Below are 18,969 nucleotides of genomic sequence, written 5' to 3'. Positions count from 1 at the left end.
TACCATAAAACAAACAAACATGTCTCTCAAATTTAATGGTTTAAAAACTTCAAAATATTGATAGTCTTCAGAACTAAAATATTTTATCTTATAGAACTCTAAATTATACATTCAATTTGGGTTTCATTGGACTAATTTTGATGTTAGCAAGACTATATTCTCTTTGGTAAGAATTTAGAAGAAAAATCTAACATTTTCTTGCCTTGCCCAGTTTCCAGAGGTTTTCTGCATTTCTTGGCTCATAATTCCATGTTTTCTATTTTAAAAACTGGCAAGGGGAATGAACTCTAGCTCATACACATCATATTGAACTCCATTTATGCCTGTCTTTTCAACTTTTAAGGAATCTTGCCATTATATTGCACTCAATATAATTTTTTATCACAATCACTTTAAGATTTTTATCTTAATCATATGTGCAAATTCCTTTTTCTGGTAAAGCAATTTATTCATAGGTTCACACATATAAATTACTCCTTTGAACTAGGCTCCTTACTGTGGCCATTAATCACCATGTCTCAGAGTGGCAGGTACTAAGTTTGAAAAGGGAGGAAATAACTGACATATCTCAAGAATTGCAAGATTTTTCAAATGCATGAGGAATGTATGTGGGATGCATTTTATGAGTGTTAAACCAAGGAGGATAAAATATATTGTGGGAAGCCAAGAGCCCTCTCATAGACCCTGGCCATGGTTCCCATGTTAGGAACTGCTTGGGACAGACATTGGTGACAGTCTCCCAGGACTTCCTGATCTCAGCAGATACCTGATCTATAGCCACACATCAGGCTGACAGCTTATCTGGCCTTATCTATAGTAACCTCCAGGATGCATCTACTCCCTAAGACCCTTTGATATACAAATGTAAAGCTCAGGATGCACCTACTGCCACAAGACCCTTTGATGTGCAAATGTCTACCTTGAATGTTAGGTAAAGCTCTTGTTGCTGACCTTACCATATATGGTTATATTGCCTCTGCTCCTGACTGAGCTGCCCCGACCCTATATAAACAGCCTGTATCCCTCAATAAAGCTTGTCCCTTTTTCTCTCTTTTTCTATTTCTAAACTGTACTCTGTCTCTTGTGTCTCCTGTTCATTCGGTTGGTCCTTCCTTGCACCATTGGATCAATCCTCGGGCCACCTCCGTGGGCCGGAGAGTGGTTACCGGGGCCCCCTGCAATGTATGATTAAATTGCACATGTTTTTTTAAAATTACTAAATTTACAAGATATCCTACATCTCTTATATTGAACAGTGAGGAATTTCATCTTAGTGTTTAGGGGGTAGTATCTAGAGGTGCTTAGTTACCATGCCATACATGCCTAATACATGCCAGGCCTATGCAAAAAGATACATGCCACCTGTATGCAAAGCAAGTGTTTTGAGCTGTCTCCACAGTTGCAGGTGTTATACCAAAAATTGTCCTAGTTCAATAAAATGTAAAGGAAGGAATAAAATAATTAATTTTAAAAAATTTCTCTAATTTGAGTGGCAATCATTGTATAACTGAAACCCAAGCACAAAAATTTGTATGTCTACAACTGTACCTCATGGTGTTTCACTAATAAAAATTTAAGAAAAAAAGAGAAAGAAATGCAGAAATGCCTCTGGCCTTGGGAATACTATTAAATTGCAATGGTGTAATTTTAACTAAAAAAAATTCTCTAAAAAAAATTCTCTAATTTGTTTATTTATTATTATATTGAATTACAGTGAGATACAGTTACAATCATGAGTTGTTCATGATTGGGTTTTGGTCATACAATGTTCTAACAACCATTCCTTCCCCAGTGTACATTTTTCATCACCAATGTCCCTAGGATCCCTCCCCTCACCAAACCCCCAGCCTGCCTCTATATAGGCACTTTTCGTCTCTGTCTGTCTGTCTGTCTGTCTCTCTTTCTCTCTCTCTCATTTTGGGTATTATGGTTTGCAATACACATATTGAAAGATTATCATGTATATCCCTTTACCTACTTTAAATACTCAATTCCTTACTATTATTGTCCCTTCTCTATCCTAACTTTGCTACTCCCCCCCCCCCCCAAACACACACACACTAAAAAAAAAAAAAAAACCCAAAGAGTTAGAAGTTTTGGAGTATTTGTCATGTAGAGCTTCAATATTTTTCATACATTATCAATATTTTTCATACAGTATATAGTCTATGAAAACTTAGAGCACGTTTTTTAACCAAGACACTGAGGATCAATATACTTGCAAAACACTGTAGTGACTATCTTCGGTAAGTCAGAGATAACCATAGGAAATGTTCCCTGATTTTCTAAGAGTTGAGGATAATCTGACTGCAAGAGTCTCTTCTCTTAAGCAAAATCTAAGGTAAGGCTGGTAGGTACCTTTGTTGTAATGAGCATCAGGGACTGAGGTCCTAATCTGAATATTTTTGCCCACAACAATCTATTTCTCAAAAATGGCACGTGTCTAATATATATTTAACTCATTATTGATTGGACCAACAGCATGATAAAACTGATTAGATATATAAGCAATAAGATATATAGATTTTCTTCTAACCATGGAAGGTAAACTAGATTAAGATTTACATAAGAGCATTTTTGGTGTCCTACAGATTAATGTTTTTGTGCCTTAAAAATTATTCACATCTCTACAGGACAAATTAATATGTATTGCTATAGAAGCAAAAATTATCTGCATTCCATCAGCTTTCTATTCACCTACCATTACCCTTACTGAGTTGCAAAATACTATAATCAAACACACATGCCTAGAGGGGATAGATAATCCTTTTGATAAACTGCTCTAAAAGGCTTTAGTATGACATTGAAAGGACATGTAATCATCCATTTTTGTATTTACAGGTTTTAGTTTTGTTTCTTAACCATTGCATCCTTTAGAACACTAATAAATGTTTTTCGTATCAGGACATAAGCAACCAACTGTTAATAGTTGGTATCCCAGGGAGAGAGAAAATGCAAGGCATAGATGGGGGAAGGTAGCTGCAATATCTAATTGCCTAATTTCTGATTGGCTTACCATGATGTTGATGGTGGGGTTAGTTATACCCAGGAAGTGAGGACTGGTAAAGCGCCATAGCTCCTGCACAGTGTGGGCACTCAGGTATGTCAGCCTCAATGATATAATTGTACCTTGGCATCCTTATCAAATATTAGTTAATTTTAGGTCTGGAGAAATAGTAAAGGAGTTCAGATTCTTTGGTGTCATGTAACTGACCGTACATTGCAGAGAGATCCCCAAACATCACCAAAAGTAACCCTTGAGCATAGAGCAAGGAGCACTATCAAGTAGCCTAAATTATACTTCACTCAATAAAAGGGTTGATCTCACATATATAGATCTGCTCAGTATTCTGTATTTTGTTCCCTTGATCCATAGCTTAATATTACATTGAGGACACTTTTCTTAATTTTTATAGCTTTATCCTGTCCAGAAATCAAGAAATATATTTTAACTTTAAAAAAATTTTTTTTGCCTGTTCTTGGTGTTTTGAATCTTTGTATTGTTTCTATATGATAACTTAGTGTTTGTGACTTTAAACATGTATTTAATAAACATAAAGGTTTAACATAAGACATCTACATAAGAAATTGAAAGCTAAATTTGATTATATATTATAGCAATAATGGGTATACTTGAAGTTGAATAATTTATAAAAATATTGAACTAAAAAAACAAAAGCAAAATTCTAAAGATAAACTTTAAAAACTATTGCATGTATTTTATATAAGATATAAGAAAATTCACCTATGGAAGCTGTAGTTGAAATTGTTTTCAGAAAAATATACAAATTTTAATTAAAAACCTTAAGCAAACATAGCAGACATACGTGAAAGAAGGTAAATTGTTTATAGTACTTCAAAGGAATTTGTTTAACTTAGATCATTTATTAATTTATTCAGTCTACTAACATTGAGTTTAGCATCTGAAGTATAACACATTGCAGAGTTTTGAGGGTATAACATTTTGTAAAGTATTTTCTGACATCAGTACTTCTCATTCATAAATACCAAATTTGTTTTAATACAATGATAAAATTAATTGAGATATAAAATATGTTCCTTGTGAATAAATCTTCTTTAAATGATAGAATATTTATATAATGCTGAAATAATGAATTACTAATCTCATAATTGTCTAGTTTAAACTTTTTTGATTTATTATTTTTGGATGTTTTATTTCAAACAGGCAACTTTGCAATTCTAACACAGAAAACAGGCTTGTCACAATTTCCACAGTTTTAATCATTGAGAAAACAGGAGTATAACTTTTCCATCTGAATGTACTCTTTTCCTTGGAATTCACTAAATGTACAAAACATAAACTTTACTGGTTAATAACTTAAAAGATAGCAGTACCTAAAGGTGCATGGAAGATAATGAAAAGGAACAGAAGAAACCAAAGCAAAAAAGTTGTATTCTGAAATTATGCCTTATAGACTTCAGGAATAATATGGTATTACCCATATTATTATTTTACTTTTACTTTTATCTTGACTTTATCACTCATTTCTTCCTTCTTTTCCCAATATTTCACTCTTCATCTATGTCTAGATAATAATATTTTACAAAAGCATACCAATTTGTGTGTGTTAATAATTTTGTTTCATAAGGTTATACTTATGTTACTAGTGTTTTATGTTAATGATTTTATGATAATAGTATCACACCACACTGACCTCCAAAGTGCTATTATCCGGGGTTATGGTACCACCAGCAGGTCAATCTGTACCTGTGAGGAGAGTGCATCAGCAGCCTGATGGCACCTTCAGACTTCCAGATACCCCAAAATTGCTGCTATGCCTTTGGCCAGACCCCAAAAACTTGGGGCAAAGTTTACCAAGAAAGTAAACGGCCAAAAGTTAGGTATGTGGGAGACACACCCACAAACCACCTTTGGCTCAGCTGTATAATTTGAGGCATGGCCTCTCTGGTTCCTGATTGAACTGCTTAATGGCCATGATCCCAGAGACTCAGAAACAAATCTCGAAACCCAGCGGCTTTTGGCAGAAATGCGCCCAGACCCTGCAGTAGGTTACAGGTGCTGGGCCAACCCAGGTGGGACTAGGTTTCATGCCTTGGCCTGTTCCCCCTGCTGGCCTGGTGGCCTCCATCCTCTAGAGGCCACTGGAAAGTCAGGTTTGGGCCTGCGGTGATGAGACACCTGGGGCCTCACAGGATGGCGGTGGAGCCGGCCCTTTCCTCCCCGTCCCAACGAGACCCCAAGTCACTACCCATGAACGGCCTCTCTGGCTCCTGATCAAGCTGTTTAATGGCCATGATCCCAGAGACTCAGAAACAAGTCTTGAAACCCAGTGTCTTTAGGCAAAAATGGTCCAAACACCACAGTAGGTTACTGTTGCCGGGCCACCCCAGCGGGGAAAGGGTGTTGTCTCTCTGCCTGCTTCCCATTGGCAACTTGGTGGCCGTCATCCTCCAGAGGCCATTGGACAGTCAGGCTTGGGTCCGCAGTGACAAAACTTGTTGGGCCTCACGGGATGGGGGTGGAGCCAGCCCTTTCCTCCTCGTCCAAATGAGACCCTGAAGTCATTGCCCACGAAAGGCCTCTCTGGCTCCTGATCAAGCTGTTTAATGGCCACAATCCCAGAGACTCAGAAACAAATCTCAAAACCCAGTGTCTTTAGGCAGAAATGGTCTGGACCCCACAGTAGGTTACTGTCGCCGGGCCACCCCAGGGGGGAAAGGGTGTTGTCCCTCCGTCTGCTTCCCCCTGGCGACTCGGTGGCCATCATCCTCCAGAGGCCATAGGACAGTCAAGTTTGGGCCCGCAGTGATGAGACATTTTGGGTCTCACAGGATGGGGGTGGAGCTGGTCCTGTCCTTCCCGTCCCAACAAGACCCCAAGTCATAGCCCACGAAGGGCCTCTCTGGCTCCTGATCAAGCTGCTTAACGGCCATGATCCCAGAGACTCAGGAGCAAATCTCGGAACTCAGAAGGTTTTAGTAGAAATTCCTCCAGATTTAAGTGTTAAAATTTCAGAATTTTAAAATCGCCTGGCCACTACTGCAGCCACGTGGCATCATATGTTATTCATAACCAGCAATAGAAAACAAATTGTCTACTTTGCCTTTTCAGCAGATCTGAGTGTTGGGGTAAAATCTCAAATAATAATGGTGGGTCTGGTGTCAAAATATTGAATTTGATCAAAGTAGAGAGAGAGTAATGTGGAAAATCATCTGCCCCAGAGGTAGGGGGAGGGTGTGGGATGGGGGTATATTGGGGTTGTTGGGGGTGGAGAATGGGCACTGGTGAAGGTACGGGTGTTTCATTGTATGACGGAGACTTAGACCCAAAAGCTTTGTAACTGTTCTCACGGTGATTCAATAAATAAAATTATAAAAAAAAAAAAGAAAAAAAAGTAAGGTGGAGTTCATGCACAATTCAATCAGCTAATCAGTGGCTGAATAAATAGAAGTACTCCTACATAAAAAAAAAAAGAAAAACAAAGTGCTACTATCCATGCTTGTCCATAAGACATTACTGTGCTGATTGTCAAAGTCTAAGGATTTTTTTGACTGGATATTGTATATTAACTTGCATGATTTCTTCATAGACCACATTTGATTGAGATCTGTCACTGTCACTGTCACTGTTCTACTGTTGTTCATTGATTTGCTCAAGCGGGCCCAGAAACTTGTTGTTACTGTGTTTGGCATACTGTGTTAGAATATGCCATGGGGAGCTTGCCAGGCTCTGCCGTGCAGGCAAGATACTCTCGGTAGTTTGCTGGGCTCTTAGAGATGGGTAGAGGAATCGTACTCAGGTCGGCCAGGTTGGCCGCATGCATGGCAAACATTCTACCCGCTGTGCTATCGTTCCAACCCCCTGTTACTTTTCCTTCTCCTGACTTATTCCATTTAAGTTCACATTTCTAATTCCACCTTCATTGTAGAAAAATGGATGGATTTAATTTTTTCTAATATATGCATAATATTTTGCTGTGTATATGCATATACACATATATATCACTATTTATTCATTTGTCTGTTTTGAGCACCTACCTGAATTGTTACTAAATATTTTCTGTTATAAATGACATTGTAATGAACATAGCTGTACTTCTTTTTTTTTTAAATTAGTGTTCTTGGGACAGAAACCAAGCAGTAGAAATTGTTAGATTACATGGAAGTTCAATTTAAAATTTTTTAAGGTGTTCATTTATTTCTTTATCCTCATATCACTTCATATTTCCTCTGCATTGAGAGTTGGACTCAAGAAAGCCTTACCAGACATTTAAGATCACAGACACAACAAGGGTTCAGAATCTCCACCACACGTCCAAAAGAAATCCATCTGTATTCCTGTAAGAATATGAAACAAAGATCAAATTTAATGGTCATACACCTATTCCAAATCTTTATTATTAATGATTTTATATCTCATATAGGACTCATCAGCACAGTCAGAGAGAAACATGTAGGTACCATGCTGTCTAGATTAGACAATCACAATGCATCTGGTTACTTGAATTTTTTATTTCTTGAGAATGTTTGTCTTACTTTAATATAGAATTATATGACTTGACATGAAAGTTCCTCTCTCCTTCCCAAACTCCATAATTTCTGTTCCAAACTGCTGGGACTCAGATATCATGACACTTTATTTTTGGTGGTAAGACTTGTGATCTTAGAGTACTCTGCTACATCAAATCACCGCTTTTTCCTGATGACTCAAATAAAAGATATACCAAAAGGGTCTGGAGCAATAGTATAGTGTATCTCATACACTAGCCTTGCATGTGCCCAACCTGGGTTCATTTGCCAGCATCCCATGTGGTCCCTCGAGCCCTCCAGGAGTAATCCCTGAGTGTAAAGCCAGGAGTGAGCCCTCAAGTGTTTCCATGGTGTGACCCAACGTTTGGGGCTATACTGCAAAGGAAGAGCACATTCCTTGCATGTGTGACAGCCTCCATTTTATCCCTAGTACCATGTGCCCTTTCTGCTCATAGTTCAGTTGGGTGTAGCTCTAGTGCTTTCAAAGCATTGCTGGGACAGAGTACAATTGGGTTGAGCACTGAACTGTTAACCTAATACACCACAATGAGGAGCATTGCCAGGAGTAGCCTTGGGTCATCAGGCACTGCTAGGGTTATCTCTCTAAAGAAATATGATGCTAATTTTCTGGAATTTTCCCGCTTACTGGTTTCTGTGTCAGCTTACATATATATTCTTCATATGAAAGTCATTGTAAAGGCACAGTGCTGTTGCCATGTAAGAAATTTTCCCTCTTTCAAACTTGAGAAATTTACCAAACGGGAATTGACTTTAATGGAATAATGAAACGGAATTTTATGGAATATATTTTCATAACTTGTGCATCATTTCCCAAGCAAGCACTCAGAATACACTGTGGGATGATTCATGAAAACACAAAAGATTTAATAGCCTAATAAAACATTTCAATAAAAATAAACTATAGTTCATATTACAGATATGTAATATACTTATACATTCAGTCTTATCAAGTGATCTAGTGAAGAAATCTCCTTGGCCTAATAATTCCCAAGTTTATTTGAGAGATGGTTTAGAAAATTGGTTAAGAATTTAGGGTCTTCAGTGAGACAATACAAATTCATATTCTGACTTTGCTACTTGCAAGCTGTGTGACCTTGGATGACTTACTAAGTATTTGTTTTTATTCCATAATCTATAAGGCTTTAATAATAATGATAATTTCCTCATAGTTTCCTTGTGAGAATTGAAGAATTAATATATGTCAATGTATGTCAAATTCTTTGAATAACACTTAATATAAGTGTTCCCAAAAGATCTGTGATTATAATTTGACTTTGGTATCTTCTACTAGTAGTTTTTAAATGAATACTGTATTTATTATTCACTGACTAATTCTCAAATGTTTGACGTAAGTTCACTTTTGTAGTTGGATTGGGCTACTATAAGAAAATACCCAAGCTTGAACTTACTAAGAACAAACAATAATTTTTCATAGTTACAGATGCTTGGAAGCCCAAAATCAGTGTGCTGGAAGATTTATGTACAGCAAGAATCCATTCCTTGTTTGCAGATAGAAAATGTATCTTTCATATCTTTACATGGTAGAGAGCAGAATGTGGAAGAAAGTGGCTGTATTACTTCTTAGAAGGCCACTAATCCTAGACACGAGGACCCCACCCTCATGACTGAATTACTTCCTAATAGCTCCATCTCCTAAAATGGTTTTATTAGAGATTTATACTTCAATATATTAATTTTGAAGAGACACATTAAGTTTATAAAAAATTGGACACTACAATTTTAAAGGTAAGTTCATTTATAAAGTAAATAATTTTATTTAAAAACACCCATATAATAAGATAAGGGTATTAGACCTGTGTTTTTAAATGAGGCACATATCAAGTGGCAACTTTGATTCCAAAGTTTATGCTAGCCCTGGATAAATTAGACAGTCCCCTTATATTTACTTAAGATACTTAAGATATTGAATACCACTATCTGTTACCAAAACCTCATTGAAGAAAAATAATGTATTAGGTTCTAGGAACTTGGCACATGTAGAGTTCTGTCAAGAGATAGCTTTTTATGCAGTTGGGATCAGTGCTAATCCCAAAGACAAAAAATCAGTTGTCTGATGAGCACTGTCAAAAAGGAATAATAGGTGATTAAGGGAACAATTTTATAAGTTTTTATGGCACTTAAATATCAGATATACTGAAAGAGAGCCCTTACTTTCTCTTTTTAAAAATTAAAACAATATTGGTTTAAAACATTATGTAGACTTTATGTGTAAGCATGATTAATCAGCATCTGTATGTATTGCATGAGATTCATAACTAAAAGTCTAATTACTTCCTGCTCTATGCAACTTGCTCTTTTACCAGATTTCACCTCTTTATTCTTTCTAAATGCTTATTTACTTTTATTTATTCCTTTCTTTGATCACTTGATCACTTGACTTCCCGTTAATCATCAATTTGCTCAAATGGGCACCAGTAATGTCTCCATTCGTCCCTCCCCCATGCTAGTGTAGCCCAATGGCATCTGTTTGTTCTAGGAACATGAATAACCTCAAACCAATCGTTCAGAGTCTTGATGAAGAAGTCTGAACGAACATCTTGTAGGTAGGCACTCACGCTATCTTTTGACGTCCCATGTAAACCAGTCGGTAATGGCTCTAATCCAGTGGTCATCTCCAAATCGCATAATGTGTCCAGCCATCTGATTTTCGATACCTTGGCAAACGCCTTATTCTCGACCATCGACCGAGGTTGGAACTCCAGATTATTTCTCTCATTTGAGTGGAACGTGGTACTCCAAGCATAGCTCTTTTGATTCCTCTTTGGGAGTCCCGAACAGTGTTCTCATCCTGTTTTCATAGGGCCCAGGTCTCTGAGGCATATGTTAATGCAGGAAGAACAGTGGAATTGAAGAGATGTGCCCAGAGCCGGAGGTTCTTTGTCCTCTTAGCTATTTCTTCCACGCTCTTGAAGGCGTTCCAAGCCGCTCTCTTCCTCCTGCGCAGCTCGGGTGCCAGGTCATTTGTCATGTTGACTTCTCGACCTAGGTACACATAGCTGTTGCATTCGGGGATGGTCGTTTCATTGAGAGCAAAGATGAAGGACAACCATGTGAGCAAGCCGGGTTCCACAAAGGATTCAGCACGATCTACCATATCCACATGATAACCAAGCTCATTGAGGTTTCTCAGGAGTTCAAGATGCTGCTCTGTTTCTTTATACACCACATATATTAATGAGATTATTTGTCTTTATCCTCTGGCATATTTTATTTAACATAATTCCCTAAGACCTATCTATGCTGTTGCAAAAGGCATGACTTAAAACCTTTTTTAATAGCTAAGTAGAGTTTTACTGTTTATATATTTCCTGCATCTTATTTTTTTAAAATTTATTTATTTATTTTTTAATTAGTGAAACACCATGAGGTACAGTTGTAGACTTACAAACTTTTGTGCTTGGGTTTCAGTCATAAGCATATTATTTTTTATTTTCCAATTTTTTTAAATGTAGGAGTACTGCTATTTATTCAGCCACTGATTAGCTGATTGAATTGGGCATGAACGGCGAGTCGGTACTGCTCCCCTTCCCATGAGAATGCAGTTGCCCCATCACCGCTGACTTATACCTGGCTTTCCTATAAGCTCTGAGGGGGTGGCCACCTTGTATGCGGTCCAGATGCATTTCTGCCAAAAGCCGCTGGGTTTTGAGATTTGTTTCTGAGTCTTTGGGATCATGGCTGTTAATCAGCTTGATCAGGAGCCAGAGAGGCTGTTTGTATATGACGACTTGGGGTCTCGTTGGGATGGAGAGGAAAGGGCCGGTCCATCCCCATCCGGTGAGGCCCAGCGTGTCTCGTCATTGCAGGCCCAAACATAACTTGTCCAGTGGCCTCTGGAGGATGATGGTCACTGGGCCACCAGGGGAAACAGGTCAAGGCATGAAAACTATTCCCACCTGGAGTGGCCCAGCGTCAGTAACCTACTGCAGGAACAGGATGCATTTTTGCCAAAAGCCTCTGGGTTCCGAGATTCGTTTCTGAGTCTCTGGGATCATAGCCATCAAGCAGTTCGATCGGGAACCAGAGAGGCCATGCTTCCAATTATATAGCTGAGCCGGAGGTGGTTTGTGGGTGTGTCTCCCACATACCTAACTTTTGGCCGTTTACTTTCTTGGGTAACTTTACCCCAAGTTTTTGGGGTCTGGCCAAAGGCACAGCAGCAATTTTGGAGTATCTGAAAGTCTGACGAAGCCATCAGACTGCTGATGCACTCGCCTCACAGGTACAGATTGACCTGCTGGCGGCACCATACCCCCTATTTGCCAATTTTTTTGATGAAGGATTTTGGGTCATATCTGGAAGTACTCTGGATTTACTCCTGGATTTGCACGCAGAAATCTCTCCTGGAGGTGTTCAAGGAGATCCTGAGGGTGTTGTTTTCAAACCTAGAGTTTGCCACATGCAAAGCAAGCATTTCACCTGTACTATCTATTTTCTGAAATTTTATTTATGCTTTATTTGTATTATTTAAAATATTATTAATAATTATTGATATGGGTTGGAGTGATAGCACAGTGGGTAGGGCATTTGCCTTGCACGCAGCCAACATGGCTGACCCGAGTTCCATTCCTCCGCCCCTCTTGCCCCTCTCAGAGAGCCCGGCAAGCTACCGAGAGTATCTCGCCCGCATGGAAAAGCCTGGCAAGCCACCGGTGGCGTATTCTTATGCCAAACACAGTAACAACAAAGTCTCACGATGGAGACGTTACTGGGCCCACTCGAGAAAATTGATGAACAACTGGAGGACAGTGACAATTATTGATATTATTTATATCAATCAATAAATTGATTATTGATGAAAGTTTATTTATGCATATATATTCATATGCATCATAACTGTACATGGTTTTTATGCATCATTGAAAATGGGTCATTGAGAATAGTACATACATCCCCTTTACTTTAATGTATTGTCTCTCCCAGTCCAATCCTCTTTCTAACCCCTCCCTCTGGTAACAATGTATATAATAGTCCAAAAATTTATTATAGTTTTAGTTCATTCATCTGTTTTCTCTCTATATATGACACATATAAGGAAATAATGCAACACACACCTTTTTGTTTTTTCAAATACTAGATACATTTTTTGTGGAGGGGGAGAGTCTGGATATTATCTTTCTTTTATTTTTATTGAAACACAGTGAGATATGTAGTTACAAAGTTGTTCATGATTTGGTTTCAGTCACATAATGTTCTAACACACACCCCTTCATAAGTTTACATTTTCCACCACCAATGTCCCCAGAATCCCTACCACCCTCCCCCCCACCTCAGCCTGCCTCTATGAAGCCATTTTTGTTCACACACACTCTCTCTCTCTCTCTCTCTCTCTCTCTCTCTCTCTCTGACTCTCCTCTTGGGTCTTATGGTCTGCAATACAATACTTAAAGATATATCTCTTTACCTACTTTCAACACTAAGTTCCTGTCCAAAATGATTATTTCCAAGTATTATACTAGACAAAATTTTATAGTCTCTAAATGTACTCACAGAATCATGAATTGGCTTTTTTTATAAATGCATCAATTGCCACCTATGGTTATTTACAAAAAGTACCACTGGCAACATTTATTTCTCCTATTTTTTCATCACTATAGTATGATATAAAATTTCCAAACCATTATTTTATGGTCCTGAATTCAAATTAAATAGCATTTTAAAAAATCAAATTCTAGATGATTAAGTTGGTGTTTAGGGCACAGTAAACAGTAAACAAAATAAGTGTCTTATGACAGACCTTTTCCTTATACAATGAATAAAATTGCTAAAGGTTGTTTCTTTGTTCTGTGAATTTGCTTCATATTGCTCTGTTCTTTCTAATATTTTTTCCTGGTAAAAAAAAGTCCCAGAGAGATAGAGCATGGTGAATGGCCAGCCTCCAGATACTGTTCTGGGTCTGTTTAAGCCAAAAACAGTTGAAAATAGGTTTTTAGTTCTGGAAGCAAGTTAGAATAAATTCTCAAAAAATTCACATTTTTTTCAAAAGATTTCAGCTGGTGAGCTTTCACTCTGTAAGTCATATACTGTTCATTCATGTGCTCCTATAAATGTATCTCTCCAATTCATCCTCCTCTTCTGAAAGATCATCCACCTGTTCCAAGAGTGGAATCCCCAGCCCTGGTTACATCAGCTCCCGACTTCAACTGTTCTTCGGATCTTTTCAGAACCTAGCATGATAGATAGCATGGTAGCTCTTTAAAAAGAAGCTCTGTGGTCTCTTCTGCTACTTTGCCACGAAGAATCATTGTACCTGATACTTCTAATCAAGTTTAGATCCTGACACTGCATCTGCTATTGGCAGATCTTCACAGTTTCTCTTTGGAGTCCAGTTTTAGGGTCTAAGACATCACCTGTCTCAAGTCACTCACTTCATTTGTGTGACCTTTCCCTTCTGTGGAATACCCTATCTGCTTTACCAGTTAAACTTGTAGAGGAACTTAACTCATACTCAGGGAGATCATGGGTGGGCTTCCTTTCCTGAGCAGCACTGCAGTCAGAAGTCAGCCACTGGGCTCTCCTTCCCCTCATGGGTTCCCTGACCACCCTGTACTCAGAGATGCTCATCTCACTGAAGGACTTCAAGGGTGTATCTCTGGAGAATGCTTCAGCTGCCTCCTCTCTCTTGCTGATAATGGTCGGTCCTTTGATGGTGAGACCTTAGTGCTCCTCGAACTTCTCACAGGGACAGAGACTACCATGCTATGCTTTTCAGTATCATTTGTGCTGATGCGACATCCTTTACTCAGGAGTATAAAGAGAAAGCAACTGTCGAGGAAGAGCCTCTTGGAATTCTCTCCTTTCGACACTGTGCTCAATCTGTTCTAGCTTAGTCTGCCATTCCTGTTGAGAAAAAGGGTCAGACCCATAGCTGTGTGGCTATAAACCTGTGTGAATTCTGTTCTGCTTCTCTGTAATGAATTTATCAGCAACTTAACCTTGGTCCTTCAGCTTTTGGTTTGTGTTTGGGGGCTGCAGTGGCTTCACTGGAACATTCCTATCCCCAGTGACACCATCAGAGGACCACATAGGCATCAGGCTCTAAGCTGGGGCTGGGCGCAGAGTTATCTTGATGCCTCTACTTCATTTGAGAAATAGTTTGTTTACTTTCTAGCTCATCCACACAGCAGCATGTGCATCTCTTGGCTGATGCAAGTGGGCTAAAACTTTGTTCCCTGTGTACCTCCTCTCTGCAGGTAGGAGGTCATTACCCACCCGGCTGATTGTGACCAGTGATTCTGCAGTGTTGCTCAGGTCTGCTTTGCACGTGGGATCTTTCATACTTGCAGGTGTCTACAAGGTCCCAACAACTATAGGTTTCTCCTGGGAAAAATATCTGTGTTCACCCGTTATCATTGTCTCAGAGTCCTCAGGAGAGCGTTGTTGGGAGGGAATTCTTCATGATATAAATCAACCTTTCCAGAAGTCAATGTAGAAACAGGCTTGGACTTAGGGTCACCATTTTTAATATTATTTTTGGAGTTTTTGCCTTTGTGGCCTCCAAAAAACAAGACTACATAAAGTAAGACCGCCTCACGTTGCTGCACACATAAGTCTCTCCTCAGGCCTTTTTCTCAGCTTTGATCATAACAGTTGTGCATGCTCTAATATGTGGCTCTTCCAAGGTCTACCCACGTTTTGATGATGTTTGTTCTAGTTAGGAAAGTATTTGAGTTTTAAGGTCACGGGAAAGGGTGTGTTACTGCAGAACCATCACCGTCTGAAAAAACCACTCCACTAGCCAACTCTCCAGCAGAGATTCAACACTTCTGATCCTTGAGCTTTCACTTAAATAGTATCTTTTAGACATAATAATGTTGCAGATGACAGGATTTTCTCTTTGTTCACTTGATCACTTGACATCCCATTACTCATTGATTTGCTCGAGTGGGCTCCAGTAAAATCTCCATTTGCCCCTGTCCTGTGCTAGTGTAGCCCAATGGCGTCTGTTCATTCTAGGAACATGAATAGCCTCAAACCAATCATTCAGGGTCTTGACAAAGAACTCTGACCATCTCATAGGTGGGCGGCCACATGATCTTTTGACTTCTGTGGAATCAAGTTGGTAATGGCTCTAGTCCAGCGGTCATCTCCAAATTTCCAGCTCATCTGATTTTCAACACCTTGGCAAATGAGACAGCATCCCTGATTCTTGACCATTGATGGAGGTCAGAACTCAGGACTCTTTCTCTAATTTGAATGAAACGTGATACTCCAAGCATAGCTCTTTTGATTCCTCTTTGGGAGACCCAAATAGCATTCTCATCCTGTTTTCATAGGACCCCGTTCTCTGAGGTGTACGTTAATGCAGGAAGAACAGTTTAATCGAAGAGGAGTGCCCGGAGCCAGAGGTTCTTTGTCTTCTTAGCTATTTCTTCGATGCTCTTGAAGGCATTTCAAGCTGCTCTGTTCCTCCTGCACAACTCAGGTGCAAGGTCATTTGTCATGCTGACTTGTCGACCTAGGAACACATAACTGTTGCATTTGGAGATGTTCGTTCTGTTGAGAGCGAATGGAACATCAGGAATGAGTCTGTTCCTCATAAACATTGTCTTCGTGACATTCAGCTGTAGTCAGACCTTTCCACACTCATGGTCAAAGTTGGCCAGCATGTACGCCGCTTGGTGATGTTTGGTGTTATTAGAACAATGTCATGAGCAAAGCAGAGGTAGTGTAGTTGCCGACCGTCTATCTTCACTATCTTCACTATCTTCACTATCTTCACCTTCCCATTCCAGTTGTCACGTGACATTCTTGAGGGTGGCACTGAAGAGTTTCAGTGAAATGGTATCACCCTGCCGAAACCCTCTCAAGTGACATGGACGATCACTTCCTTATAGAATGGTGAGATCCTGTTAGTGAATCCGTAATACAGCTCATGGAGGATCCTGATGTATTGAGTTTGAACACCCTGTTTGGGTAGGTCTTCGATGACCACTTCAGTCTTAACAGTCTTAGAATAAAAGACCTTCTTTAAATCAATGAACGTTAGACAGAGCAGCATTTTGAACTCCTGAGAAACCTCAATGAACTTGGTTATTGTGTGAATATGGTCAATTGTGCTGAATCCTTTGCGGAACATGGTTTGCTCGCATGGTTGTCCTTCATCTAGTGTTCTGCAAATCCTATTCAGGATGACTCATGTGTACAGCTTGTAGATGACAGACAATAGGCAGTTTGGGCGATAATTGCCAATGTCGAGGATGTCTCCCTTCTTTTACAGAAGTACAATCCTGCTGGTTTTCCATTGTGACGGAACCTTGCATCCAGACATGTAGAGTGTGAAGAGCAGGGCCAGTGTATTGATGAGTACTGATGGCAGGTTCTTCAGGTGTTCGGGTCTGACTTTATGCAGGCTGGGTGCTGTTCGCTTCTTTACTAATGAAATGGCATGTCAGATTTCAGAAGGGAGAATGTTGAAAACGACATATCCATCCTGTGGAATTTGGTATGCGGGCAGGTAGACGTGGCTATAGAAGAGATCCAAACAGAAATCATTGAAAATATTCTCCATTGCCCTTCTGAAAGATGTGATAGATCCATCAGGGCATCAGAGGGCAGTCATCTTGGTCTTGTAGTTGGTGAAGGACAGGTGGGCATTACAAATGCTTTTCCCGGCTTCTGCCGCATCTGCTAGAACTGCTGCTCTTCTCTCTTTGAGGCTTTCCTTGATCGCATCTCTGCACTGCTTTGCGAGCTTGGACGTTCGCTTGTGGTTTCCTGAGGCTTGCACCAAGCCACGTTGGAGAATGAGCTCAAGAGTTTTCAAAGAATAGCGGTTTTTTTGTGGCTATCTTTCTCTTGGTGTTCCTCACACAATCATGGAGTTGCTAAACTAGTCTATTGTATTCTTCATCAGTGTTGTCAAGGATGGCATCTTCCCATGTTGCCACAATAGTGCCAAAGAGCTCCCAGTTGGTGGTCGTTCTGGGAGTTCTCTTCTTAAAGTCTGCAGTCCTTTCTCCCCACTTCGTGAGGCATGAAGGAGATGGTGGTCCAATCTTATTTGGAATTTTGGGACAACAGCGATATTGGTCAGGCAAAACCGTCGATTGAATATGATGTGGCCTATTTTGTTGTGGAACTGTCCACCAGGAGACTTCCATGTCCAACGTTTAGATTCGGGCTTCTGGAACTCTGAGTTACCATCAGTGGTCTTGGTCAACATGATGAACTCAGGTAGTCTCACACCCTGTTCTTTCCATTCTAGGCCATGGGTCCTGATGTGGAGATCTTTGGCAGATCTTCTTCATCCTATCTAAGCATTAAAATCACCAACAATGATCTTGTCAAATGTGTGGTCTTCTTTATAGAACTTCTCCAGCTCCATGTAGAATTTCTCAATTTCTCCTTCATCATAATTGGATGTTGGTGCATAGACAATGAAGATAGAAACTGCCATCAATGAGCCACATCTATTCAATGTAATCATCCAATTCGGGTTGTTATGCATTTGGATGAATCAATGTTCATGGCCAAGTTTGTGTTGACAAGGATACCCACACCACCAGCACCTCTTTTGTCTCATGTTCCGAGGAACAGTTCTTCTCCAATTTTAAAAGCAGCGTGATGTGATTAATGCTTTCTCGTCTTGGTCAGACCAATGATGTCTTACTCGATCTTTTGCGCTTGTACCATCAGGTCCTTGATGGATGCATTCTCTTTGTTACCAAATATTATTTCAGTATGTGTGTTAGTTTTATGTATACATATCTCTTTGAATTAATGTTTTTCGAGGAAATTGCCATAATTTTGAAAAGTAAATAATCAAACTGAACAAAAAAATTTGTGAGTCTCCATACTGGTTTCTACACTGGCTGTCTCACTCCGAAATTGTGTAGCACTGTCCTCCCATTGTTCATCGATTTGCTTAAGTGGACCCAGTAGTGTCTCCAGTCTCCATTGTGAGACTTGTTGTTACTGATTTGGGCATAATGAATATGCAACAGGAACTTAACAGGCAAGATACTCTCAGTAGCTTGCTGGGCTCTCTGAGAGGGGCGGAGGAAATGATCTCAGGTCAGCTGGGTCAGCAGGGTCCGCTGCGTGCAAGGCAAATGCCCTACCTGCTGTGCTATCACTCCAGTCCCAAAGTGTATAATGGTGTGATATGCAGTTTTTACTACTTAAACTGGATGGAAAGACAGAAAGTTGTTAACTCACCAAATATTTCAAAACATTCATTTCTGATAGATCCATAAAATTCAGGTGCACCTGACTATATGTAACAGGTGCTTTTATATTACAGTATCTGTGAGACCCATTGTAATTACTTGTTTTGGCATAACAAATACACAACAGATAGCTTGTGAGGCTCTGCTGTCTGGGCGGAATACTCTTGGTAGCTTGCCAGGCTCTCCGAGAGAGATAGAGGCTATTGGGGCAGCCTCTAATCACCCTTGTAAAATGGGTCTCATT

General features: G+C 39.6%; 1 pseudogene; it reads right to left on the bottom strand.

Moving 5' to 3' along the window:
• Positions 1–13,454: 13,454 nt before the first annotated feature.
• The window catches only part of LOC130034756 (serine/threonine-protein kinase Nek4-like), a 92,301-nt pseudogene continuing 86,786 nt past the window's right edge, over positions 13,455–18,969 (bottom strand).

The sequence above is a fragment of the Sorex fumeus genome, unplaced genomic scaffold, assembly GCF_029834395.1.
Source record: "Sorex fumeus unplaced genomic scaffold, SorFum_2.1 ptg000061l, whole genome shotgun sequence".
Lineage (NCBI taxonomy): Eukaryota > Metazoa > Chordata > Mammalia > Eulipotyphla > Soricidae > Sorex > Sorex fumeus.
This window is presented reverse-complemented; position numbering and strand designations above follow the sequence as displayed.